At 44.9% G+C, this 27,666-nt stretch overlaps 1 protein-coding gene across 6 annotated transcripts in view; it reads right to left on the bottom strand.

Moving 5' to 3' along the window:
• The window catches only part of PROSER2 (proline and serine rich 2), a 49,427-nt gene extending 25,600 nt beyond the window's left edge, over window positions 1–23,827 (bottom strand). For 2 of the 6 annotated variants that reach the window (XM_028825986.2, XM_077945762.1), the window contains exon 1: window positions 23,613–23,784. The gene's annotated coding sequence lies outside the window, so the exon portion shown is untranslated. Of the gene's footprint in view, window positions 1–23,612 lie in introns of all 6 variants that reach the window. The other 4 variants (XM_001082541.5, XM_028825987.2, XM_077945763.1 and 1 more) reach the window with 4 other exon arrangements.
• Window positions 23,828–27,666: the final 3,839 nt, after the last annotated feature.

Raw genomic sequence — 27,666 nt, 5'->3', positions numbered from 1 at the left:
GATTTTGAGACCACCTGGCCAACATGGTAAAACCCCATCTCTACTAAAAATACAAAAATTAGCCAGGTGTAGGCACGCCTGTAATCCCAGCTACTTGGGAGGCTGAGGCAGGAGAGTCGCTTGAACCCGGGAGGTGGAGGATGCAGTGAGCTGAGATCGTGCCACTGCGCTACAGCCTGGGCAACAGAGTGAGACTCCATCTCCAGAATGAATGAATGAATGAACGAATGAGGTAATGTTCAAGGAGACAATGGCTGAGCGTGTTTCACAACGGATGAAAGACACTGTGTGGTACAGCTTCAGTCTGAGAGTCCCCCCATCAGAACCATTCTCCATCTTTCTCTAGCCTCACTCTCCTGGCTCAGGAGCAGGAAGGTATCAGATGGGCACCCTTGCTGTGGGGCTGCTGGTTCAGTCCAGCCAATGAGACCCCGGCATGAAAGGCAGGCTGCCAGCTCCCTGTAGGCCGGTGGGTCCTGCCGAGGACCCCAGCCTCTGCCCTTCCTCTCAGCTCCCTCCCCAGCTTCCACGGCTCCCTCCCTTTCCCCCAGGGCCCAGGGGTGCTAACAGCTACTGAGTGTTGCTGTCCTCTAGGTACCGAACCATCCTCTGCTGCTTTCCCTAACGCTGCCTATAATTTTTGTAAATAATCTATTAATTAAACTTTCCTAAATTACTCATTTCTGTGTGTATCCTCTGTATCCCGCTGACTGATAAAGACATCAATCCACAGACAGAGGAATTCTCATGAATCCCACACAGAATAAAAATTTGAAATGTACTATTAGACAATCACAATGAGACCACAGAACACCAAAAACAAGAAAAAGTTAAAAGCAGCTGCAAATCTTGAAAGCAGTCTCGAAACAGTAGCTACAAGGCTGTGGGGAAACAAGGTGCTCTGAGGCTCTGCTGGTGGGAGTGTAAACTGGCATAAGGCCTCTGGGGGCAACCACACAAAATGTAAAATCTATTCCCACGCACCTAGCAAGTCCATTTGGGGAAATTTATCCTACTGAGAAATTGCACACACACAGGGACATATGTATTAGGTTGCTACAAAAGTCATTATGTTTTTTTCTATTATTTTCTTTTTTTTTTTTTTTTTTTTGGGACGGAGTCTTGCTCTGTCGCCCAGGCTGGAGTGCAGTGGCTGGATCTCAGCTCACTGCAAGCTCCGCCTCCCGGGTTCGCGCCATTCTCCTGCCTCAGCCTCCTGAGTAGCTGGGACTACAGGCGCCCGCCACCTCGCCCGGCTAGTTTTTTGTATTTTTTTAGTAGAGACGGGGTTTCACCGTGTTAGCCAGGATGGTCTTGATCTCCTGACCTCGTGATCCGCCCGTCTCGGCCTCCTGAAGTGCTGGGATTACAGGCTTGAGCCACCGCGCCCAGCCTTTTTCCATTATTTTCAATGGCAAAAGTCATGATTACTTTTGCACCAACCTTATAAGGTTACTCACTGTAGAATTGTCTGTAATAACAAAAATCCCCAAAATAACCTAAGTGTCTAACATAAGGGGCTGGTTAAATAGAGTACATCCATGTAACTGAATACTAATCAGCTGTATGAAGAACAGGGAAGGCTGGGTGCGGTAGCTCACGCCTGTAATCCCAGCACTTTGGGAGGCCAAGGTGGGTGGCTCACTTGAGGTCAGGAGTTTGAGACCAGCCTGGCCAACATGGTGAAAGCCTGTCTCTAGTAAAAACACAAGTATTAGCCGGACGTGGTAGCTCATGACTATAATCCCAGCTACAAGAGAGGCTGGGGTGGGAGAATCGCTTGAACCCGGGAGGCAGAGGATGCAGTGAGCTGAGATCATGCCACTGCACTGCAGCCTGGGTGACAGAGCAAGACTCCGTCTCAAAAAAAAAAAAAAAAAAAAAAAATGAAGCTCTCCATGTACTGAGAGTAAAGATCTCTGGGTATATTACTGAGCAAAAAAATGCAAAGTCTAGGACTACATATAAAATACTATGCATTGTGTAAAACCAAGAGATTACAGATTAAGAATGTATATTTGTATTTGTTGTTGTATGCGTAAGAAACTTTGGAAGGATATACAAGTCAACAACAATTGTTGTGTGTGAGGGGTAGAAGTGAATTAAGGACAAGAGTTAAATGGAGAGTTTCTAGAAATATAATATCCTTTTCTTTTTTAACCATATGAATGTATTACCTTTTGGAAAACTTAAAGATATTGTAAAAATATGCAAAGTGGCTGGGTGTAGTGGCTCATACCTGTAATCCCGGTGCTTTGGGAGGCTGAGGTGGGAGCATTTCTTGAGGTTGGGAGTTGAAGACCAGCCTGGGCAGCACAGTGAGACCTTATCTCTATAAGAAATTTTAAAACAGCCAGGCATGGCGGCACATGCCTGTAGTCCTAGCTGCTGGGGAGGCTGTGGTGGGAGGATCACCTGAGCCCAGGAGTTGGAGGTGGCAGTGAGCTGTGATCATGCCACTGGACTCCAGCCTGGGTGGCAGGGCAAAGACCCTGTCTCAAACAATCAAATGCACTCAAAGAAAAGACAGATTATTTTCAAAGAAGTGATAATTAGACTGACTTATTGAAACAGCAGCAATGGAAACAGTAATATTGCAGAAAAAAAAACCACAAAAAAACCCTCAACCTAAACCTATATGTACTATAAAAACATTCTTTTTTTTGAGATGGAGTCTCGCTCTGTCGCCCAGGCTGGAGTGCAGTGGCATGATCTTGGCTCACTGCAACCTCTGCCTCCCAGATTCAAGCGATTCCCCTGCCTCAGCCTCCTGAGTAGCTGGGATTACAGGAGCCCACCACCGCAGCGGGCTAATTTTTAAAATTAAAAAAAAAATTTTTTTTTTTTGAGACAGAATCTCACTCTGTTGCCCAGGCTGGAGTGCGGTGGTATGATCTCGGCTCACAGCAACCTCCGTCTCCCAGGTTCAAGCGATTCTCCTGCCTCAGCCTCCCGAGTAGCTGGGACTACAGGCATGTGCTACCATGCCCAGCTAATTTTTGTATCTTTAGTAGAGATGGGGTTTCACCATGTTGGCCAGGCTGGTCTCGAACTCTTGACCTCAGGTGATCTGCCCACTTCTGCCTCCCAAAGTGCTGGGATTACAGGCGTGAGTCACTGCACCTGGCCTATAAAAATATTTTTTCAAGAACAATGGCAAAATAGTATAGAAAATGCGAATTTCTAGAAGTTCTGTTTCATCTGAAACCAAGACAGGTTGAAAAACACACACATTGACACACATATACGTATATGTATACAAACATATATTCGTGAAAAATTGCTAAAGGTTTTAACTGCTGAAAACCTGTACCTCTGATTAAAAAAATGTTTGTGGAAAAAAGACCAAGGGAAAATGTTATAAATTTCTATACAAATAAAAACAGAGTTTTAAAAAGGCTCTATTTCAGGGAGGAAAGATGTGGACTAAATAGGCAAGTAAATGTCAACAAACACTGAGTGTATCAAACAATCCTGTTTTCTACGACAAGGCAGAGCTGAAACATGCCACAGTGACAGCACACACAGGAGGGAGGGGATCTGAGTTCTAAAGGAAGTTAAAATATTGACCAAGTTTAAAATTATATAAGCATTCATGTTAAAATTTCTAGAGAAACCACTAAAAAAACCCAGAATATTTATCATCTAAATTACAGGAGGTGATAAATGAAAGATTAAAAAATAAATCATTCCAAAAGAAGGCAAGGATAAAAGAAAAAACAGAAGAGGACAAATAAAAAGCACAAATTATGATAAAAATCTAAATATTTGCATAATTACATTTAATGGAAAATGATCCAGTTAAAATAAAAACATTGTCACATTGGATTTTTTTTTTTGAAATGGAGTCTTGCTCTGTTGCCAGGCTGGAGTGCAGTGGCACGATCTCAACTCACTGCAACCTCCGCCTCCCGGGTTCAAGTGATTCTCTTGCGTTAGCCTCCCAAGTAGCTGGGACTACAGGCTCACGTCACCACACCTGGCTAATTTTTTATATTTTAGTAGAGAGGGGATTTCACGTGTTGCCTCCTGAGCTCAGGCAATCCACCTGCCTCAGTGTCCCAAAATGCTGGGATTACAGGCGTGAGCCACCACGCCCAGCCTTTAGCACACCTTTCTTGGCAACTGATATATCAAGCATGAGAATATAGAAGACTTGAACAACATAATGGGAAGTTTGATCTAATCAACATTTTTTTTTTTTTTTTTTTTGAGACGGGAGTCTCGCTCTGTGGCCCAGGCTGAACTGCAGTGGTACCATCTTGGCTCACTGCAAGCTCTGCCTCCCGGGTTCAAGGGATTCTCCTGCCTCAGCCTCCCAAGGGGCTGGGACTACAGGCGTCACCACCATGCCCGGCTGATTTTTTGTATTTTTAGTAGAGACAGGGTTTCACCTGTTAGCCAGGACGGTCTCGATCTCCTGACCTCGTGATCTGCCTGCCTCGGCCTCCCAAAGTGCTGGGATTACAGGTGTGAGCCACCCTGCCCAGCTGATCTCATTAACATTTAAAACACATTATATGCAACAGCTTCACAATACACATTCTTTCAGCCTCATGCAGAATACGTAGGAGAACAGATGATGTGGGGCCAGAAAGCAAGTCTTGGCAAATTTTAAGAGACTGGTATCAAATATACATTTGTTTATTACAGAGCAATTAAATTAGAAATCAATGTACTAAAGATAACTGGAAGAACCCACGTGTGTAGGCACTAGGAATTTATACTTCTAAATAACTCTCAGAAAAAACATTGGGAATTGAGAAATACTTGTAAGTAAATAATAGAAATGCTACCTATCGAAACCTGTGGGATACAGCTGAAACATCACTGAAATGCCTGTGACATGAGGCAAGAAGGCTGAAATTTAATGAACCAAGCGTCTAACTTAAGTTAGAAAAAACCCAAGAGAATAAATGCAAAATCAACGAGAAAACAAAGAGTATGAAATTAAACAGAACAACATACAGTAGAGAAAAATAAAACAAAAAATTGTTTTTGAAAATATTAATAAAATTGACAAACTTTCAACAGAACTGAGGGGAAAAAATAGATGAATATCAGAATAAAAAGTGGGGCATAACTATAGGTGCCATAGATGTTGAAAAGGTTTTTATGAACAATTTTATGCCAGTAAATTTGAAAGCATGGATGAAGTGGACAAATTCCTGGAAGAATATCTCGTTAAAGCTTATTCAAGAATAAAATAAAAAATCTGAAGTCTTATAACCACTAATGAAAATGAATTGGCAGATAAAAATCTTTCAATAGTGAAAAGCCAATCAGAAAGTTTTGCTGGAGAGTTCTACCAAATATTCAAGGAACAAATAACTCCAACCTTACACAAACTTTTCCAGAGAAGAGAAAAAGAAGAGACAACCCCCACCATCATATATATATATATATATATATATTTTTTTTTTTTTTTTTTTTTTTTTTTGAGTCTTACTCTGATGCCCAGGCTGGAGTGCAGTGGTACAATCTTGGCTCACTGTAACGTCCGCCTCCCAGGTTCAAGCGATTCTCCTGCCTCAGCCTCCCAAGTCGCTGGGATTACAGGTGTGAGCTACCGCGCCTGGCTGATTTTTGTATTTTTAGTAGAGACAGGTTTCGCCATGTTGGTCAGGCTGGTCTCAAACCCCTGACCTCAGGGTGATCCACCTGCCTTGGCCTCCCAAAGTGCTATGATTATAGGCATGAGCCACCGCGCCCGGCCCCCACTATCTAATTTTGAGGCTACTAAAACCTTGACACCAAAACCCAAAGAATATATGAGAAAGAAAAAATGACAAGCCAGTCATTTAAGAATGCAGATGCAAAAAGTCCCAAATAAAATTATTAGTAAACTGGGTCTATAAACCAAATAATGACAAAGAAGAGTTAATCCCAAGATTGTAAGGCTGGCATCACATTAATTTTCCAATGTGATGTACGACATTAACAGGTTAAATGAGAAAAGCCATTCAATTATCTCAACAGATGATGAAAGAAGCATTTGAGAAACTTAAAATTATGCAGAAATGTTTTTAAAACTTCACAAATTAGGAGGAATTTTTTTTTGTTAACTAAGAGTTTTTTTTAAAGACAGCAAATGATGATGGGTGTGGTGGCTCACACCTGTAATCCCAGCACTTTGGGAGGCCAAGACAGGAGGATCACCTGAGGACAGGCTTTTGAAACCAGCCTGGCAAACATGGCGAAACCCATCTCTACTAAAAATACAAAAATTAGCCAGGCATGGAGGAGTGCGCCTGTAGTCCCAGCTACTCGGGAGGCTGAGGCAGGAGAATCGCTTGAGACTGGGAGGCGGAGGTTGCAGTGAGCTGAGATTGTGGCCACTGTACTTCAGCCTGGGCAACAGAGCGAGACCTTGTCTCAAAATAAATAAATAAATAAATAAAATGAAAATGAAAATAAAGACAGCAAACACCATACTTAACGGAAAATATTAAAAACCATTTCTGTTTTCACCACTGCTATTCCATATTGTATTTTAAGTCTTTTTTTTTTTTTTTTTTTTCTGAGACACAGTCTCACTCTGTTGCCCAGGCTAGAGTGCAGTGGTGTGATCTCAGCTCACTGCAACCTCTGCCTCCCGGGTTCAAGTGATTCTCCTGCCTCAGTCTCCCGAGTAGGTGGGATTACAGGTGCCCCCCACCACATCTAGCTAATTTTTGTGTTTTTAGTAGAGATGGGGTTTCGCCATGTTGCCCAGGCTAGTCTTGAACTTCTGACCTCATGATCCGCCCACCTTGGCCTCTCAAAGTGTTGGGATTACAGGCGTGAGCCACCACACCCAGCCAAGGAGTTAATATAAAGTAGTAGTAAGTAAAACACAAGGCACTGGTACTAGGATAGACAGAGCAATGAAACAGACTGGAAAGTTTTATTTCTATCCTACAGAAATCGTTAGATATAAATTGTAAGTATTTTTTTTTAAATTTGTAATACGACCTGAAGAATTTATTTTTATGTAGTTGAATTTATCAATCTTTTTGTTTATAGCTTGTGTTTTTGCAAATTTAGGCCTTTCCTATTCTAAGAATATAGAATATACCTCTCGAATTTCTACTAGCATTTTTATGGTTTCATTTTTCACATTTAAATATCTGATCTGCCTTGGATTTATGTCAGTGTCACGTGTGGAGTAGAGACCTGTTCCCTGCCCTCAAGTCAAGGTTACCCGACAGCTCCAGTGCCAAGTACTGAAGGATCCATCTCTTACCACTGTTTTGAAATACTAATGTTATTTATACTAAATGTTTATATGATGTTGGTTCTATTTCTGAATTTCCTATTTTGCTCTATTAATCTTTCTATTCATTAGGACTCAAAAAATACAGGTTATAAGATGAAAATTTCAATGCATCTGTCTACATAAAAATTAAGGACACCATAGACAATATCAAGAGAAAAGCTGCCAGCTGGTAGAAGATATGTACTGTCTAACACGCATAAGGAACTGATAGCTAGAATGTAAGAAAATCTTCTAAATAAGAAACTCAGAAAAAAATAATGAACAAGGAATATGATTAGACAGTGTACAAAAGAGGAAACCAGATGATTATGAAGTACAAGACAGATGTTCAACCTCACTAGTGAACAAAAAAAGTGCAAAATTTAAGTGAAAACTACAATTCATTTTTTCATACCTACTGGAGTGGCAAAAATTAAGACAATAACAAGTGTCAGCAAGAACATGGGGCAACCTTTGTGAACCTGCTGGGAGTGAATTCACACAACCGTTCTGTAGGGCAACTGGGCAGTACTTAGAGAAACTACGTGTGTCCTATGAGCCACACATCCCACTGCTCAGCCTTCACTCCAGGGGAGCTCTCTACTAGGAACAAATGGAAACACTTGCCGGGATGGGTATACAGCGTTGCTTGCTGTTGAGAAGAGTTGGTGGCAGTCCAGGTTCTTCACCTACCATGAACTTTCTATAAGTAGAGACGTGGTAAATGCTTACTATGGAATACTGCACATCAGTTAGACCAGCGGGATGAGGCCATGCACAGACCTTCAAAGCATTCAAGGAAAAGTCAGAGTTAGATTCTTAGCACAATTCTATTCATGTACATTTAAACCCCAGCGCTGTGTTTCACACGCATATCCAGGCTCACACGCCAGTGGTGAGTCTGGGGGGTGAGTGTGGCGGGGGGAAGACCTGATTGTTCCAAAACAGATACCTGCCCGCCTCATTCACCGGAGGGCACCTGCGTGTGTCCTTCAGGCACCTGAGTCTGGCTGCCACCAACACAGAAAAGGAAGGTTTCCTGGAGGCTAAAGAAATGATTTATCAGGTCATTTTAGCACCTTGGAGCCTTTGAAAGACCCAGTATGTCAGGAGATGATACAGGCAGATAAGTTATGATTTAATGAGGGAAGAAAGGACACGGATCGCCTAGAAACCCCAGGGCAATTCAGGAGGGAAGCCCAAAGACGGCAAGGGTGTAGTAACAGAAGAGGAAAAACACCGAAGGTAACCTTTTCTACCACCACAGTTCAGCTCAAAACTAACCAGGGAAAGGTTAACCCGATGCACTTTACTGAAGAATATAAGCTGGAACAAATAACATGAAGTTTCCCACATTCTATCATCAGGTTTTGCACCGAGTAAATGTGGGGGAAGGAAATCGTGTCTTGTAAGACTTGGATTCCCTACAGACAGCTTCAACCAAATCACAAGGTAATTACTGTCTCTGGTAGTTCTGAACGTGAATGGAAAAAGCATTCTCCTTAGTCAAGTCATGTAGAACCAATCTTGCTTAGCCAGTCTGTGTTACGTTTTATTTTTTTTATTTTATTTTATTTTATTTTATTTTTTTTGAGACGGAGTCTCGCTCTGCCGCCCAGGCTGGAGTGCAGTGGCCGGATCTCAGCTCACTGCAAGCTCCGCCTCCCGGGTTCCCGCCATTCTCCTGCCTCAGCCTCCCCAGTAGCCGGGACTACAGGCGCCCGCCACCTCGCCCGGCTAGTTTTTTTTTTTTATTTTTTAGTAGAGACGGGGTTTCACCATGTTAGCCAGGATGGTCTCGATCTCCCGACCTCGTGATCCGCCCGTCTCGGCCTCTCAAAGTGCTGGGATTACAGGCTTGAGCCACCGCACCCGGCCGAGCTGTGTTACGTTTTAAAAAGAGAACTGTCCCAACTCATTGCCATTGCAAACACTTCACAAAAACAGGTCCAGGCTGGGTCTGAAGACTCAACCCCATGTGCCTGTATTGCTGCAGTTCTCCTTTATCTGAGGGGGTATGTTCCAAGAGCATCAGTGGATGCTTGAAACTGCAGACAGCACCAATCCCAACCCATCTGCCAGCAACTGGAGCTTGTTTGTGTTCACGTCTTCTACCTACAAAGGTAACTAAGCACTTGTCACACAGTGGCCATAACTTGTACAGTATGAAGTGTGACAGCGAAACTAATATACATTTCTTTTTCCTTCTGCACAACTTCACAGATAGAAGATGATGTGTTTTTGTTTTTGTTTTGAGAAGGAGTCTTGCTCTGTCGCCCAGGCTGGAGCGCAGTGGCCGGATCTCAGCTCACTGCAAGCTCCGCCTCCCGGGTTTACGCCATTCTCCTGCCTCAGCCTCCCGAGTAGCTGGGACTACAGGAGCCCGCCACCTCACCCGGCTAGTTTTTTGTATTTTTTTAGTAGAGACGGGGTTTCACCGTGTTAGCCAGGATGGTCTCGATCTCCTGACCTCGTGATCTGCCCGTCTCGGCCTCCCAAAGTGCTGGGATTACAGGCTTGAGCCACCGCGCCTGGCCAGATGATGTGTTCTTACAGTAGGTCTTAGCGACCTCAGCATTTGATTTTTTTTCTTCTCTAAGTTGAGAACTTTCACCCCTTTCAGTTAAAGGAAGCACTGGGTAGCTTCTCTTCAGCATATACAAATTGCCAGCCAGCATCATGTCTCTTCTGCTTCAGGGCCATTACTCAATAAAAGTGACTTGAACATAAGCACTGTGACATAGAGAGCTGACCTGAGAACTGAGGTGGCTACTAAGTGATGGGCAGGTGGGGACGCCGGGCAAAGGAGGATTTGCATGCAGGAGGCGATGGATCAGAACGACATTTCATCCCACTGCTCACAACGGTACACAATTTAAAACTTATGAAGGAGTTATTTCTGGAATTTTCCATCGAATATTTCTGGACCATGGTTGACTGCAAGTAACTGAAACCATGGAAAGCAAAACCGTGTGTAAGAGAGGACTTTGGTATAGGTTTATAGACTCTCCTACCCTGTCCAGACACCCACCATTAACCAGCACTTTTAAGATACAGTCAAGACAAGCACAGTTGAGGTGGGAAAGAGGTAGAAATGAGCTTCTAAAAGACGTCCCCCTTCCTGTGTCAGGACATGCAGTAGGGCAGAGGTCATTGGGCACACTTACACACTACAGCAGGGTCGAAGTGCACATCTACACGCTAGGAAGGGGCTGGCGTGCACACCATGAGTTATGTGAAGATTTGTTCCAAAATAGAGAATAAACATATCTTAGGCAAGAAATTGTCTTTAAAGTTATATCCTGGTCAGGTGCTGTGGCTCACGCCTGTAATCCCAGCACTTTGGGAGGCCGAGGTGGGAGGATTACCTGAGGCCAGGAGTTCGAGACCAGCCTGGCTAACATGGTGAAACCCCGTCTCTACCAAAAATACAAAAATTAGCCAGACATGGTGGTATGAGCTTGTAATCCCAACTACTTGGGAAGCTGAGATGGGAGAATCACTTGAACCTGGAAGGTGGAGGCTGCAGTGAGCGGAGATCACACCACTGTACACCAGCCTGGCCAACAGAGCGAGACTCTGTCTCAAAAAAATAAAAAAAATTAGCCGGGCATAGTGGTGGCCGCCTATAATCCCAGCTACTTGGGAGACCGAGGCAGGAGAATCACTTGAACCCAGAAGGCAGAGGTTGCAGTGAGCCAAGATCATGCCACTGCACTGCAGCCTTGGCGACAGAGCGAGACTCCATCTCCAAATAAATAAATAAATAAATAAATAAATAAATAAAGTCACATCCCTAAAAATCCCTATATGGTGACTTAACAGCCAAGCCCTTTTCAAAAAGCTGTTTTCCTTGACCTTCAAGAGCACCATGAATGAGAGCGTGTCACAGTGGGAAGTCTTTCTGAATCACCCTGCTCATTACCATGAGTGGGCTTCTTCATACGGGTAAGTGGTGGGTGAAAATAAAGATCGTAAACACAAAACAGCCATTGTTGGCCCTAATGCTAGTGGCTCTTGACAACACTCATCCATGTGAACAGGCATCAGTGTCTTTTATGTGACAGGCACTTTGCTTTGATTTTACTCAAACGAAGAAGAGAGTCCTGCTTTTTCATCGTTTCTATCTGGTTCTGTGTTACTTCCGATTTTTATGTAACTGTGTATTAACAAAAATGAGTTTTATAATAAGAAACGTACTAGAAGAGGAAGCAATGAATGATGTCAAGACTCTTCTATAGTTTTTTAAACTCAATTCATAAATTAAAGGAAACGGAGTCCATACATTCTACTTTCTATTATTCCACTTAAGTAGGGCTTTAAAAAACAAACTCTTAGACTAAATTAACCATTTCCTTTTCACTCTGAAAATAATGTATAGACTACTTTCGTAAAAATAGGATTTTACCTCAGTTATCGTGACATACCCAAGAGCTCTGAGCACAGGCCTGGTTCTTTCTCTACATTCACACACCAAACCCAATGTCCACGTCATCCCTGTCCCTGCCGCACCAAAGCTGCACATTCAAACACAAGTGCACAGAGCCGACCTCAGGCAGAGGTAAGAGGAAAAGGGGCTCCTACAGCGTTTTCTTCCTCCAAGGTCAAAAGAAACCAACACTCATATCACACCCACCTGTAAACTGCCAGATATTTCAATAACTAACATTTCTTTTCTTTTCTTTTTTTTTTTTTTAAAGACAGATTCTCATTCTGTTGCCCAGGCTGGAGTGCAGTGGCACGATCTTAGCTCACTGCAACTTCTGCCTCCCAGGTTCAAATGATTCTCCTGCCTCAGCCTCCCAAGTAGCTGAGACTACAGGCGCCCACCACCATGCCAGCTAATTTTTGTATTTTTAGTAGAGACAGGGTTTCACCATGTTGGCCAGGCTGGTCTCGAACTCCTGACCTCAGGTGATCCTCCCACCTCGGCCTCACAAAGTGCTGGGATTGATTACAGGGGTAAGCCACTGCGCCCCGCCTCAATAACTAACATTTCTAAAATCCCAGTTTACTCTTGATACCACAGGCCAGGCAAGGAGGCCGAGTGTTATTTATATATTTTTTTGAGAAGAAATCTTGCTCTGTCACCCAGACTGGAGTGCAACGGTGCGATCTCGGCTCACTGCAACCTCCACCATCCGGGTTCAAGTGATTCTCCTGCCTCAGCTTCCTGAGTAGCTGGGATTACAGGCACCCGCCACCACGCCCAGCTAATTTTCGTATTTTTAGTAGAGACAGGGTTTCACCAGGTTGGCCAGGCTGGTCTCGAACTCCTGACCTCAGGTGATCCACCAGCCTCAGCCTCCCAAAGTGCTGAGATTACAGGCGTGAGCCACCGCGCCCTGCCAGGTGGCCGGAGTTTTCATTTTCCTAATCTGTACTGCCAAGGAGCCGATCTGTAAGAAGGTGAGGCTTTAAAAAGTATCTCTCTAGAATCTGGCCTAGCCTTGTCTCTTCCACCTTCCTTTCCACAATTTGAACCAGGTCTCCTACGAAAGTGCTACTCACAGCTGGGCGCGGTGGCTGACGCCTGTGATCCCAGCTCTTTGGGAGGCCGAGGTGGGTGGGTCACAAGGTCAAGAGATCGAAATCATTCTGGCTAACATGGTAAAATCCCGTCTCTACTAAAAATACAAAAATTAGCTGGGCGTGGTGGCGGGTGCCTGTAATCCCAGCTACTTGGGAGCCTGAGGCAGGAGAATCGCTTGAACCTGAGAAGCAGAGGTTGCAGTGGGCTGAGATCACACCACTGCACTCCAGCCTGGGAGACGGAGCGAGACTCTGTCTCAAAAAAAAAAACAAAAAAAACAAAGAGCTACTCGCTTGGGAACCCCTTCCCACTTTCTCCCTGCTGCCCTCCTCCCAGGCTTCAAAGCTCAGCTCAACTCTACCGAACCCGGTCAAGCCTTCGTGACTCCCTCATCACTGGCCTCCCCGCTGGCCTCCCGCGCCTGCTGTTGATACCCACCGCTGGCTCACTCTATGTGCTATTTTTCCCATTTGGATACAATTGATCCCATAAGGTTTCTGTATATAATTCTTATTTTCCTCCATTAGATGATACACTCCTTGTAGGCAAAGCTCTTTTTTTTTTTTTTTTTTTTTTTTTTTTGAGATGGAGTCTCACTCTTGTCACCCAGGCTGGAGTGCAATGGTGCGATCTTGGCTCACCGCAACCTCCGCCTCCCGGGTTCAAGCAATTCTCCTGCCTCAGCCTCCAGAGTAATGGGATTATAGACGCCAGCCACCACACCCGGCTAATTTTTGTATTTTGAGTAGAGATGGGGTTTCACCACGTTGGCCAGGCTGGTCTCGAATTCCTGATCTTGGCCTCCCAAAGTGCTGGGATTACAGGCGTAAGCCACCGCACCCAGCCAGCAAAGCTTTTTAATTAAAAAAATTTTTTTTGGTGATGGGGTCTCGCTATGTCACCCGGGCTGGCCTGGACAACCTGGACTGGAAACAATCCTCCTGCCTCAGCCTCCTGAGCTGGGACTACAGATGTGAGCCACTGTACCCAGCAAAGACCTGAAAAAAAAAAAAAAAAGAAAAGCCACAACATTTTGTATAATACTTGTCACACAAAATACAGACTTAATCACTATTTATTACTTAACCAAAACTCATATTTAAAAAATCTAAAACCAGCCAGGCACTTTGGGAGGCTGAGGTGGGCGGATCACTTGAGGTCAGGAGTTTGAGACCAGCCTGGCCAACATGGCGAAACCCTGTCTCTACCAAAAAATACAAAAATTAGCCGGGCATGGTGGCGTGTGCCTGTAATCCCAGCTACTCAGGAGGCTGAGGCAGGAGAATGGCATGAACCTGGGAGGTGGAAGATGCCCTAAGCAAAGACCTAGCCACTGCACTCCAGCCTGGGTGACAGAGTGACACCCTGTCTCAAAAACAAAACAAAACTCTAAAACCATCTTATTAAAAAAAAAGATAAGAGTACCCTAAAAACAGACCTTGGATCTAAAAGAAAAGCTTAAATACTTGAGTAGTTTCAAACATGTTAACATCGGTGTGGTTATCATCCTTCCCTTTTCACCATAATTATAGATCAAATCCTTCCAATTTAAGAGAAATTAATCTCATCCAAGCTGTACATTTACATGGGGAAATGGGGCAGATGAGGGGAGTGACTTTAAACACAGCAGTAGAAAGGATGCTTAACCCAGCTTCATAAATAACAATGTATTAAAAAGCTGACATCAATACACATTACACACGCTACCCAGTAACACCTCCCAATATTAACAGGTAATCCATGTCAATATGAATGTGTATGCATCTACAAATATAATCCATGACCAAAATTAATCTTAAAAATGGGCCTCCACAGAAATACAGAGGCCGCAGTAAAATAAATATGAAGCACATGAAGAAGCAACTACTCTTTAGTCTGCGCTATTTCTCAATTTCAAGAAAAAAACCTTGGAAAGAAAAGAATGCTTCCAAAAATTCTCCCTAAGTAAACTAGGACTGTATCCCAGCACTGAAGATCAAAGCAAGACCCAGGTGGAAGCTGGCTGCTGGGAGCGTAGGCAGTTTTGTTTTGGAGTTTGAACACGTCGACGCGGTCACGGTTTAGCACCCTTTTCATATGACTCTGCTTTTCCTCCGAATTGGGATTTCCCTTACTTCTGAAATGCCTTACGTAAGAACTTAGAACCTTAAACACAGATTTTAAAAGGCTAGTAATTCTACTTCCTGGAAGAATAATCATGCTTTCACTTAGTGTTTTTTTTTTTTTTAAAGTTCTTTCTGAACAATGTACAGAAACAAGGTTGATTTCAAACTGTCTCTGTTGTGAATAGTCTCAGCTGTGTTCATAGGAGCAGTGATTTACTCGCAGCCACACATCACATGGAAGTAATTGATTCGCCCACACTTAAAGCAAACAAGTTCACCAGGTCGCCTTACCTAGAGAGGCTGGGTTAACAGGCCCTGAGGGAAGAAGTTTCCTACCGCCAGTTCACCATCACTGAAAAAGATACCAAAACCAGAGTCTCCTCAAGTAAAATCTCACCTGAACACAATCTTGACCAGATGTCTGATTGGGTCCTAGTAACAAAAAGGAATGACCCAGAACGCAGGAGAGGGGAGGTCAACCAGAGCAAAGTCTAGCTGGGGGAACAGTTCTAGCTGACGCAATGTTTGCAAACTGCTATCAATCTCCAAGGTTTTGGAAAATAATGAAAATTGAAAAAAGAAATGTTTGTGAAGAGAGACACTGCACATTTTTACTCAGTACATTTTTGAAAAATGGACAGTTGGTATGTCTATTACGTTTCTGGATTCCTGAGAAAATTATTTATGGACAGAAGAAAATTCCAGTTGAAGTTATTCTTCTTTTGTGACACAAGCTTGTGTGCTTTGTCTTTATTTGCTTAGCAAATATTACCGAGCACCCAACATGTGCTTCACTAATGAGATAAATGTAGTACTTCTTGCTAGGAAGGAATTGTTACACCTTATTGTTTTGCAGGGTTCTATAGTGCTCTCCCAACACCCCCACCCCAAGAGGCTCAAAATTCTTGGCTGAATTTTTCATCCATGCTCCCAGTGAAAAGAAAGCTGGCTTAGAGCATGTTCATTTAGCACTGGTATTTGTAACACCTGGTTAGACTGGCAGCCGTGGTCTGATTTACATATCTTATCTCAAGTTGAACAGATTTAAATCCACAACAGGGTGGAACAAGCTCAAAGACCTCCTGCTGGGAATCCAACGCATGAAACTTTTAACCTCATCTGCCAAAGTCCCTTTGCGAGCCGGAGGATGGATGATGTCAGTAAGGTAAGGCGAGTAACAACCTCCTCCCTGCGAAGGAGCTAGAGGCTGCTTCTCCCGCTCTTCCTACACCTCCGGGGAACCTGCTCGCAAATTCCTCAAGTCAGTCCAAGTCTGTCGGCACAAAGGCATTTCCCAGTTTTAACAGGCCGGGGAGAAACAAGGGGTTTTTAGCGCATTTTTAAGCAATGGGGACCACCAAATGTTTGTTGAAAAACCTGGAAGACTCCAACTAACAGTTTCCATGTTACTATTTTCAGAAGTCCAAGGAATGCCTATGAACCTCTCTCAGAGAAATCAGGGCGCCTTTAAGTAGCTCAAGGGTAGCGTCTGCTATGGAAAACAGATGGAGATGTCTCAGGGACTAAATAGTAGAGTCAAATAGTAGAGTCTGCTACAGAAAACAAATGGAGATTTCTCAGGGACTAAACCTAGAACTACCACTGGACCCAGCAATCTCACTGCTGGTTATCTATCTACAGGGAGAGAAATGATTACATCAAAAGACACCTGCACTTGCACCTTTACCGTGGCGCTGTTCGCACTTGCACCTTTACCGTGGCGCTGTTCGCACTTGCACCTTTACCGCGGCGCTGTTCACAGTAACCATCACGGAATCAATCTAGCAGTCCATCGAGAGACGACAGGATAAAGAAAATGTGATACATAAACACCATGGACGACTACTCAGCCATAAAAATGAATGCAATCATGTCTTTTGCAGCAACATGGATGGAACTGAAGGCATTATCCTAAGTGAAAGTCTAACTCTGAAAGTCAAACGCTGCATGTTCTCACAAGTGGGAACTAAATGATGGGTCCACATAAATCCACAGAGTGAAATAGTGGACACGGGAGCCTCCAAAAGGTGGGAAGGTCCATGGAGGGGGATAGGAGGGCTGAAAAACTACCTATTGCGGCTGGCACAGTGGCTCACATCTGTAATCCCAGCACTTTGGGAGGCTGAGGTAGGAGGATCACTTGAGCTCAGGAGTTCGAGGCCAACATGGCAAAACCCTGTTTCTACTAAAATGCAAAAATTAGCCAGGCATGGAGGCACATGCCTGTAGTCCCAGATACTCCAGAGGCTGAGGTGGGAGAACTGCTTGAGCCCAGGAGGTGAAGGCTGCAGTGAGCCAAGATCACGCCACTGCACTCCAGCCGGGTGACAGAGCGAGACTCGGTTAAAAAGAAAAAAAAAAAAAAATCAGGAGTCAAGAAAAATAAAGAAAATTAACAGAACAGACTCACCTCATGTACATTTTGGTGCCATCTCATTCTTAAAGTGATATTGCTGGCATTAGCAGGAGCTCATGCAACAAATTCATTGGTTACCTAGTGTAGATGGAGGGCAATTTGTGGCATATGAAGAAACTGAGGTACAGCACCTCTAAGTCAGTTTGGCAAGTCTGACAGAGCTGGTTCTAGTTTTCTACTCTAGCACAATACTTTATTTATTTATTTATTTTTGAGACAGAGTCTTGGTCTGTCTTCTAGGCTAGAGTGCAGTGGCACCATCTCAGCTCACTGCAGCCTCAACCTCCTGGGCTCAAGCAATTCTCCTGCCTCAGCCTCCTGCATAGCTGGGTCTACAGGTACACACTACCACACCTGGCTAATTCTTACATTTTTTGTAGATGGGGGTCTCCCTATATCGCCCAGGCTGGTCTCAAACTCCTGGGTTCAAGCAGTCCTCCCACCTTGGCCTCCCAAAGTGTTGGGATTACAGGCATGATCTAGCATGCCCGGGTATGTAATACTTTTAAAAAACTTTTTTTTTGCACCTAAAATTCAATTCAACAATTGACATGCCTGGTGTCTTCCCCTTGTTCATACCATCTTATATCTTCCTATTTCTATGCTGCCTTCCTCAGTCCTAACATCCTGTTCAACTTCAAGTTAATCCCTCCATGTGTAAATGTCTCCTCCACGGGAGAGCAGAGAAACAAGATCTACCACTGCAACCTACTCAGAAACCTTCGCTGGCCCATGCCCCCAAATGGAAGGCTAATCCCTTTTAGCGTAATAACTGACTCCTCAATTCTACCGTGTTGGCCTAAATTTTCCCCTATGCTGCCCTTGTCGGCCCAGCTCAAATGCTACGTTCTCCAGCTGGTGGTTCTGACACCCCTGACAGACTCTCTCTGAGCTCTGCTCCCAAAACACCTGTGGGTCTCTGTTATCAATTCATATTAGACAGTGAATGTCTCCTTTCCCCAAGCAAAGCTTCATGGGAGCAGGGTCCACGCTGCCTTAGTCACCTCTGTATTCCCAGCATGTTAGGAACTCAAATCTTCACTACAACTCTTAACATTCTCTGCATGTTTGTTCGTTTATTTTGGAGACAGAGTCTCGCTGTGTTGTCCAGGCTGGAGTGCAGTGGTGCGCTCTCAGCTCACTGCAACCTCCGCCTCCCGAGTTCAAGTGATTCTCCTGCTTTAGCCTCCCAGGTAGCTGGAATTACAGGCACGCACCACCGCGCCCAGCTAATCTTTTGTATTTTTAGTAGAGATGGGGTTTCACCATGTTGACCAGGGTGGTCTAGAACTCCTGACCTCAGGTGATCCACTCGCCTTGGCCTCCCAAACTGCTGGGATTACAGGTGTGAGCCACTGTGCCTGGCCAAAATGCTCTGAATATTTATAGAAAATGCCAAATGCACCATTTTTAGAGGCAGCATTAGACTCAACTCAACTGTTTATAGTCTAGTACAAAAGAGTATAGACATATTTTTTTTTCCACACAGAGAGTTCCTTTAAGTAATATGTGCAAACTAAATGGTTTGAAATACGCTCAGAATCAGGTTTGTAAAGGAAAGCTATGGTGAATCTCCAGTTTCAAGGTCTGAGAAGGGCCTGAGAAGTCATTCAGTCTTACCCCAAATTTTACAGACCAGGAGACCGAGTTTCAGAAGGGTGAAGGGTGAACCTTGAGGCCACACAGCTATCGGGGGCTGAAACCTGATGCAGATTCCCTAAATTCCAGTGTAGCACTGTTCTTTTCCCCTATATGCCCATTAACATAATTTAAAAAAATAAAATGTAATCTGTGTACATCACAAAAAGACATATCTCAAAAAGAGAAGGTGGCTCATGCCTGTAATCCCAGCATTTTAGGGGGCTAAGGTCGGGGGACTGCTTGAACCCAGGAGTTCAAGACCATCCTGTGCAATACAGCAAGACCCATCTCTATCAAAAATACAAAAATCAGCCAGGCAATTGTGGCATGCACCTGTAGTCCCAGCTACTCTGGACGCTGAGGTGGGAGGATCATCTGAGCCTGGGAGGTTGAGGCTGCAGTGAGCTTGATTGTGCCACTGCACTCCAGTCTGGGTGACAGAGTGAGACCATGTCAAAAAAAAAAAAAAAAAGAGGACTTCCATGTTTGTATGCACAATGACCAGCCCAACAGCTTGGCACATTGTACAGGATCAATCTATAAATACTGTACTGCCAGACGAACTGATCAATACCCCAGGCTTAGGGGCAAGAACTACCACAGGCAGAAGATTAAAAATGTCAAAGCACAAGTCAGACAACTGGCTTCCCAGGAGAAGGAGAAGCAGCCTGAAAGACAAAGCAGGAAAAAACCCACAACAGAATGAAGCATTGGGAAGGAACCTAAATATACAAACCAAGCCCTATACAAATAACTGCACTTACGCACATGCAAAATTTCACGATACAAAAAATAACACAAAAAGAGAACCAAGTTCTCGCCAGACATTTCTCTAAAGGTGTGGCCAACAAGCATCTGAAGAGATGTCCAGCATTGAAGTCGTGCGGGAAATGCACCAAAACCACCATGAGATACTACTTCGTACCCACTAGGAGGACCGAGATTTTTTTCTTTTTTTTGTAAAGGAAGGCCAAGTGTGGTCACTCATGCCTGTAATACCAGCACTTTGGAAGGCAGACGTGGGCAGATTGCTTGAGCCCAGGAGTTTGAGACTAGCCTGGGTAACATGGCAAAACCCAGTCTCTACAAAAAACACAAAAACACAGCTGGACGTGGTGGCACGTGCTTGTAGTCCTAGCTACCTTGGAGGCTGAGGTGGGAGGATCACTTGAGCTTGGAAGGTCGAGGCTGCAGTGAGCTGAGATCATGCCATTGCACTCCAGCCTGGGCAAGAGAGTGAAATCCTGTCTCAGGAAAAAAAAAAAAAAAGGCCGGGCGTGGTGGCTCATGCCTATAATCCCAGCACTTTGGGAGGCCAATGCAGGTGGATCACGAGGTCAGGAGATCAAGACCATCCTGGTTAACACGGTGAAACCCTGTCTCTAACTAAAAATACAAAATATTAGCCAGGCGTGGTGGCCGGTGCCTGTGGTCCCAGCTACTGGGGAGGCTGAAGCGGGAGAATGGCATGAACCTGGGAGGTGGAGCTTGCAGTGAGCCGAGATCACACCACTGCACTCCAGCATGGGCGACAGAGTGAGACTCCGTCTCAAAAAAAAAAAATAAATAAATAAATAAATAAATAAATAAAAAGGCGGGGGGAAATAACAAGTGGTTGACAAGGATGTCGAGAAACTGGAACCTTCACACATTGCTAGTGGGAACACAAAATGGCACAGCTGCTATCGAAGACAGTTGGCAGCTCCTCAGCAAGTTAATCACAGAATTACCATATGACCTGGGGAATTCTACTTTCAGATATAGACCCAAAAGAACTGACAACAGGTGTTCACACAAAAACTTGTACACAACGGTTCACAGCAGTACTATTCACAATAGCCAAAAGGTGGAAACAACGCAAAGTCATTCATCTGATGAATGGGCGAATAGAATGCGATCTGTCCACACAATGGAACATTATTCAGCCATCAAAAGGAGGGAAGCAACGATGCACGCTGCGACATGGACGGACCTTGAAAACATTGTGCTAAGTCAAAGACACCAGACACAAGAGGCCACAGATTCTAAGATTCCACGTGTATAAACATCCAGAAGGGGCAAGTCTACCAAGACAGAAGGAGATCAGTGGTTGCCAGGGGTTGGGAGAGGGGAACGGGAATCGTCTGCTTAATGGGTTTCCTTTTGGAGTGATGAAAAAGTTCTGGAACTCGACAGTGGTGATGATTGCCTAACATTGGGAATGGAATGTACTTAATGCCACTGATTTGTGCCCTTTAAAGTGGTAAATTTTATGTTCTATGTATTTGACTATAATAAAAAAGATAAACAGCATCAAGTCTTCACGGTGCTAGAGTCTCTGGCAGTACCCAGTCTGAAGACACGTTCACGAAGAGCTCTCCCATCCCTGTCCGGCAAGGCAGAATGCTCTCCCCATATGATCCTTTCCTGCCCATCCTGAATGCACAGATTACAAACCCAGCACCAACTTTCTTAAAATACTCTTAGTTTTCAAGATGAATGCTGCCAGTCTAGAAAGGGGACAAGGGCATTATGGACAGGGGCAGCTTCCCTGTGGGTTCCGCAGACAGAGGCTGTTGTTGCCACTGGCTGGACATAACCCGTGCAGAGGGCAGCGCCTCCGTGAACACAGGCTTTCCTATGGTGGCCAGGAGACCCCTCAGAGTGGAGCGGGGATGGCTGCAGTCTATCAGGGGCAGAGTTACCAGGCCCTCTTCTCAGAGCACACAGGCAGCTAGGAAGCCACCAAGTGCAAAGAAAGGTGACACGCGGCGATGGCCTTCACCGTCAAAGGAAAGAGCTCGGGTTCTGGGATGCTCCTAGGATTCCCCTGGCACCTCCCGAATGGCCTCTGTGCCACTGGCAGCTGTCCCACAACACTGCAGATAAGATGCACTTGAACTTCTAGTTCTAGAGGCTCCCCTGTTCTCAGCTCTGCTCTACCCAGGCCCTTCCTCTCTCCCCCTTCAGGTTTCCAGGCTCCACTCCTGGAGTTATCTGAGATGATCTTCCAAATCAACACACAGTGCCAACTCTGGGCGCCTCGGGTGTCTGAGAACTTTGGAACCAAGGCCAGGTATCTCTTCAGCTGCTGATGAAGGCTTGCTTCATCTGGTTTTAATCAGTTTGGGCCATGTGGCTGTTATCTAGAAAAGACTGTATGCTGGATGTCCAGTCACGGCTCTGCGCGCTGTAGGTGGTCAGTCTACAAATATTCCTGAATGAATTAACGAGCAAATCCCACCCCCCCGCGACCCCTCCGTAACCAGAGATTCAAACACGCTCAAACTTTCCTAAAAGCATCGCTCCTCTTCCCAGCTTTCGCTCCACTATCACTCTAATTTTGGATTTCTGATTTCTAGTAATGGAGAAAATACGTTACTTTTAAATCGTCAGCATCTAAAATTTTCAAAGAAAGCTCATCTGAAGTGCTGTTACCAAGGGATATAATCCAATCGCATTAAAATGGCTATTACTAGTCTGGACAAGAAAACACACAAGATTCCATACATACGCTGTCAACTTTGGCAAGAAAGATTTTAGACAACTTCCATCCTTCCCACCCAATCCCAAGTCAATAGGGCATTTGTTTGTATTTCCACATTGGCTTCACGAACGAAAATACCTCCTCCACCTAGAAAAACAACCAGTAAAATTCAGACACAGAACTTGGAGGGCAAACGTTTTAGTGCATGCTGGGACACTTTTATGTAGTGTTTTTAAAAAATAACGTAGAAAAGTATTTTTAATAAAGTTTTCTCCTATGAGCATTTCCCTCAAGTTTCCACGTATGCCTGGTTTGGTCTTTCGATACCTTTCAGAAATACAGATTTTTAAAAAATGATCTCCGTTAAAATTGGAGCCAGAAAGAACCTTCTTCCTACAGATCTGAACGTTTTACTCTGTTTAGGGTGGAAAAAGACACACACAGTCATTTTCCTTCACTCACTTTTAACTTCTCTGCTCTGCACGCACGAGGTTCTGGTAAAGAGTTAAAAGTTTTCTGAGGTTAGTTCCTGCGGTTAAGGGAAAAAAAAAAATACACCAAACAACTAGATGCTTAAATTTAGACTCCGTAAAACAATACTGGGAAACTTTCAAAGCCTTGGAGAAATACTGGAGTTTATTTTATTGCCTTTTGTTCAATTTCATCACACGGGTCACATTTTCTCCTCTATTTTAGTCCCTCCCGCCGGCTGGGTTGGGCAGACCCTGCACATTCCCGCGTGATTCCAGGACCTGGGGGCCCGGGTGGAACAGGTGGCTCCGCCCGCCGTGTCGGACCCGCACCCTCTCCGCGAGGCCGCATGGGGGTCCCACAGCGCAAGGGAGAGCGGTCCCGGGCTGGGGGACAGGCGTCGGGGACAGCGGGGACGCTCTGCGCCCAAGGCTGGGAAACCCGCCTCCACCCCTGCGCCCCCAGGACAGCCCCAGACTCGGAACCCAGCGCGCTCCCCGCCGCGCCCCGACTCAGAGGTCCCCGAGGAGGCAGCGACGCCCCGGGGTCAGGGTTCGGGTACCGGGTGGCCTCTGCGGCAGCGCCGGGCTCCCCCAGTCGGAGCGAGAAGCGCGCAAGGCAGGGTCCGGCGCCCCCTCTCTGCCCGACCCGCCGGCGTCCCAGCCAGACCCCAGTGCCGCCACCGCCGCCAGGACGCCCTCCCGCCGCTCCAGCCGTGCCCGGAGTCCTAGGGCCGCACTCACCTCGCGGGAGAGCCCTACTCCGGGACTCAGGTGTCCACGCCGCCAGCGACCCTGAGCCCTGACGCCGGAGCCCTCACGCCGCCGCCCGTCCGGCGCAGATTGTCCCAGGCCGCCCCGCCGCGCGCTCTCCCCCGTGCGCGCCCACCCGTGCGCGCTCCACCGCCCACCGCGCGCTCGCGCCGCCGGGACTCGCGATCCTCAGGCACGCACTGCGCGCGCCCGCGGCGCTTAAAGGGCCAGGCCCCGCCGCGCTGCAGGACCCCGCGGCCGCCTCCCGGGTGCCCTCGGTCAAGGTGTGAAGTTCGAGTTGGGGGACATCACCGTGAAAATCCCCAACCCCATCGCCGAGCGACCCACGCAGAGAAAAGCAGTGGGGATGTGTGTCTGAAACTTGCAAGAGATGGGACATTAATTTAATCTAATTTTTCTTGAGACAGGGTCTTGCTGTGTTGCCCAGGCTGGAGTGCACGTTGTGTGATCTTGGCTCACTGCAACCTCCACCTCCCAAGCTCAAGTGATCCTCACAGCTCAGCCTCCCAAGTAGCTGGTACCACAGGTGCACGCCACCACACCCAGCTAATTTAAAATTTTTTGGAGAGATGGGTGGGGGGTCTCATTATATTGCCCAGGCTGGTCTCGAACTCCTGGGCTCAAGCGATCCTCTCACTTCAGCCTCCCAAAGTGCTGGGATTACAGGCCTGAGCCACTGCACTTGGCCTTTAATTTTTTCTTTTCTTTTTTATTATCATCAGCTTGGAGAGGCTATTTTATACTTAATAATGCTGATGCAATTTATTGCATACCTGTACCCTCAGACACAGCATTTAATGTGCATACACCAAATACATTATTTCATCTAATCCTTAAAATGTTTTTCTGGTTTCTTAACCCCATTTTACAGAGCAGGAAAGCTGAGGTTCAGACAGCTGAAGAAACTCATGGGAGAATTTTTGACCCCATGGCTCATTGCATTTTCTTCTTCAGGCTATCACCGTGGAAATATCTCCCAAGGTTAATAGCTGGTTGCGGAAGGCTTTTGTAAGTTGGTGGAGGTTAATGTTACTGGGTTTAATTCGGTAGGCAGGGAGAAAGCAAGGATTATGGGGTTGTATTAATTGTAGGGTTTGTTGCATACTCAAATGGCAAATGTTATAACAATCTAGATTCCCAAAATGTTTGTGTTTACTCCCATTTTACAGAAAACTAAGAAGGAAGTGGTTGCACAGAATGACTGAGTCACTGGCCCCACTCAGGGTTGAGCCCCAATGCCTTAGTCCTGAGGTCATTTCTTTGCCCTCCCCAGAAAGAGATACCTGATTAAAGGGAAGAAAACTTTTCCTCTAATAACACATTGGCCTCACCTAACTCCCTGCATCTTTAATTAATGTTTACAAAGCACTTTAATCTACCCAACATGCTACTTAATTGGGTCAGTATTATTATCCTCTCTTTCTGAACAAAATCTAGGAGATAATCAACTCTGACAGTCCTTAATCCTCAGTGAATAATAAACCTAAGCTTTCTGGTTATGTTCTTCTATTTTCCCTCTCACATTTTTGTCTCATGTTGTGTTAAATATGAACGCATTTGTCATGAAGTGACATAATAAATGGTAATATTAAACACCTGCCTATAGATGACAGGTAATATGGCAGCTGCTGTCTTTAAGGAATTTATTTTATTTTATTTTTTGAGACAGGGCCTTGTTCTGTTGCCCAGACTAGAGTGCAGTGGCGAGATTGTAGCTTACTGCAGCCTCCAACTCCTGGGCTCAAGTGATTCTCCTGCCTCGGCCTCCCAAGCTGGGACTACAGGCACGAACCATTATGCCTGGCTGATTTTTTATTTTTCTTTTTGTAGAGATAGGGTCTCACTCCCACAGTAGTCTCAAACTTCTAGGCTCAAGCGATCCTCTCCCCTGGGCCACTCAAACTGCTGGGATTAAAAGCATGAGCCACCACACCTCGCCCTTTAAGGAAATCAGATCAAGAGAAAAAAAATTTTTTTTCCCTTGGTTTTGGTAAATGATAAATAATTTTGATAAACATTGATAAATGCTTCCTAGAATTATTTTTCTTTTTATTATTCTTTTTGCTTGGTTAAACTTTTATGGTGCCTTTTTTCACAGGTGAAAAAGAAATGAGAAGGATGAGATTGAAGGATGATGGGGTTAGAAAGGAAGAAGGGGAAAAGAAAAAGGCAGAAAAATAGCAGAAAATGAACAAGGAAGAAAATGAGACTGAGAAGGCTTCAACCAACAGGCAGTTAGGGACGTGAGGCCAGCCCCTGCTAGCATGTCCTAAATCTTTATCAGAATCATGATCAGGTGGCCCTCGGGTGGCCTGGCACAGACCTGGCCAGAAAGTTAGCTCAGGGTGGCCTACTGCCCTGATGCTGCCTGGCCTAGGCACCTTTGTGACAACTGAACACACAAAGGGACTAAAAAGTGAGAAAGGACAGTGAAGCCAGGTCAGAGGAAAAGAAATAGTTTACAGGGGAAATTTAAAGATGGTTATTTGGCCGGGCACGGTGGCTCATGCCTGTAATCCCATCACTTTGGAGAGGCCAAGGTAAGTGATCGCCCGAGGTCAGGAGTTTGAGACCAGCCTGGCTAACACGGCGAAATCCCATCTCTATCAAAAATGCAAAAATTAACTGGGCATGGTGGCACATGCCTCTAATACCAGCTCCTCAGGAGGCTGAGTTAGGAGAGTTGCTTGAACCCAGGAGGTAGAGGTTGCAGTGAGCCGAGATTGTGCCACTGCACTCCAGACTAGGTGACAGGGACTGTCTCAAAAATAACTAAATAAAGATAGTTATTTGTGAAAGTACTTAGATAATGCCCATAGGAAAAGAAATGAATAAAGAAATATCTGGAAGGTCTTTGTACTGTTACAGTTTTAAAATCTATGAAATTTTTAAAATTTCACTGTAATGTCACTTGACTTTTTCATAAATGTTTTCTGAGGCTGGTCTTTGCTCAGAAAATCCTGATAATACATGACCACCAAATATTAAAGAAATATTAATGAACTTTATATAGGTTAAAAATTTTAAAGTAAGCTAAAAAATAAGCTAGGTCTTTTTATGTTATAAAGGAGTGTATTAATTACTGTATAAAATTGACTTCAGGGCCGGGCTCAGTGGCTCACGCCTATAATCCCAGCACTTTGGGAGGCCCAGGCAGGCGGATCACGAGGTCAGGAGATCGAGACCATCCTGGCTAACACGGTGAAACCCCTTCTCTACTAAAAATACAAAAAATTAGCCGGGCGAGGTGGCGGGCGCCTGTAGTCCCAGCTACTCCGGAGGCTGAGGCAGGAGAATGGCGTGAACCCGGGAGGTGGAGCTTGCAGTGAGCGGAGATCGCGCCACTGCACTCCAGCCTGGGCGACAGAGCGAGACTCCACCTCAAAAAAAAAAAAAAAAAAAATTGACTTCAGAAACTGTAATAAATTGTAATATGTGTTATGACCACTAGAGGGAGGCAGACAAGAAAGGAGAAAGAAAAGTAAGAAAACTTCATAACTTTACTGAAAAGTCGACAGCAGTTTGGATCTGACAAAGGAGATGTAAAAAACATGATTTGTTACTACCTTAAGCTGTTTATCCTTTTTGAGCCTCAGTTCCTCATCCATATAATGAGGCCATTAACACCTACCCTATGAGACCAAAATAAAAGTATTTTAAAGTGTATCTGAACAAATTGAACAAATAGTAGGCAAGAAAAGTTAACAAAATTAAGAAAATGAAGAAAAATATGGGAAATTGACCCACTTATTATTGAAACATAGTCTAAGGCTATACTGATGAAATGTATCATAATAGAACAATATAACCCAGGAAAAGCTAGTGTACACTTTCACATGTGATAAAAGTCATCAAAAATAAATGAAAAAGAGATGGAGTCTCAATAAATGGAGGTAAGAAATGTAGTAATTTGAAAAGATAATCAAGTTAAGCCCTTACCTATCATTATATGCTGAAAGATGTTCTAGCTACATTACATAATTTTAAGGTTGAGCAGGATGTCTTGCACCTGTAATCCCAGCAC

The sequence above is a fragment of the Macaca mulatta genome, chromosome 9 (genome assembly GCF_049350105.2).
Source record: "Macaca mulatta isolate MMU2019108-1 chromosome 9, T2T-MMU8v2.0, whole genome shotgun sequence".
Taxonomy (NCBI): Eukaryota; Metazoa; Chordata; class Mammalia; order Primates; family Cercopithecidae; genus Macaca; species Macaca mulatta.
The sequence above is the reverse complement of the archived record's forward strand: the minus strand, read 5'-3'. Positions and strand labels throughout refer to the sequence as shown.